The sequence below is a fragment of the Triticum aestivum genome, chromosome 5D (genome assembly GCF_018294505.1).
Source record: "Triticum aestivum cultivar Chinese Spring chromosome 5D, IWGSC CS RefSeq v2.1, whole genome shotgun sequence".
Taxonomy (NCBI): domain Eukaryota; kingdom Viridiplantae; phylum Streptophyta; class Magnoliopsida; order Poales; family Poaceae; genus Triticum; species Triticum aestivum.
In genome coordinates this window covers 487,588,978-487,590,225 of record NC_057808.1, presented here as the reverse complement: position 1 = coordinate 487,590,225, position 1,248 = coordinate 487,588,978, and positions in this window count along the sequence as shown.

The window sequence follows — 1,248 nt, the reverse complement described above, 5'->3', positions numbered from 1 at the left end:
TCAATTTTAGGGTCTTATAGCTCAAAATAATTAGTAAATGCATGAAAAATTACAAATGAAGTCAGAAAGGATTGAAAAATGATGATGTGGCTTTGAATGGTGCATTTTGAACACACAAAATGTCAGGAGTTCAAATAAGTTTTAAAAACTTAAATCCATTTGTAACACACGAGTTTCCATATGAAATCCTGATACTTTGAAAGAGATTGTCTGTTTTGTACACGAAGTGCATCCAGTTTTTGCCGTCACCCTCTCAACTTTCTTGCACATGCTATGTGGATGAAATGATGATACCATGCCATGTTTCAACCTTTTCAGAGTTCATTTGAAATGCTTTTCAATTTTAGGGTCTTATAGCTCAAAATAATTAGTGAATGCATGAAAAATAACAAATGAAGTTAGAAATGATTGGAAAATGATGATGTGGCTTTGAATGGTGCATTTTCAACACACAAAAAGTTAGGAGTTCAAATAAGTTTTAAAAAATGAAATCCCTTTGTAACAGACGAGTTTCCGGATGAAATCCTGATACTTTGAAAGAGATTGTTTGTTTTGTACACGAAGTGCATCCAGTTTTTGCCGTAACCCTTTCAACTTTCTTGCACATGCTATGTGGATGAAATCATGATACCATGCCAACTTTCAACCTTTTCAGAGTTCATTTGAAATGCTTTTCAATTTTAGGGTCTTACAGCTCAAAATAATTAGTAAATGCATGAAAAATAACAAATGAAGTCACAAAGGATTGAAAAATGATGATGTGGCTTTGAATGGTGCATTTTGAACGCACAAAAAGTCAGGAGTTCAAATAAGTTTTAAAAAATGAAATCCCTTTGCTACAGACGAGTTTCCGTATGAAATCCTGATACTTTGAAAGAGATTGTCTGTTTTGTACACGAAGTGCATCCAGTTTTTGCCGTAACCCTCTCAACTTTCTTGCACATGCTATGTGGATGAAATGATGATACCATGCCAACTTTCAACCTTTTCAGAGTTCATTTGAAATGCTTTTCAATTTTAGGGTCTTATAGCTCAAAATAATTAGTAAATGCATGAAAAATAACAAATGAAGTCAGAAAGGATTGAAAAATGATGATGTGGCTTTGAATGGTGCATTTTGAACACACAAAATGTCAGGAGTTCAAATGAGTTTTCAAAAATGAAATCCCTTTGTAACAGACGAGTTTCCATATGAAATCCTGATACTTTGAAAGAGATTGTATGTTTTGTACACGAAGTGCATCCAGT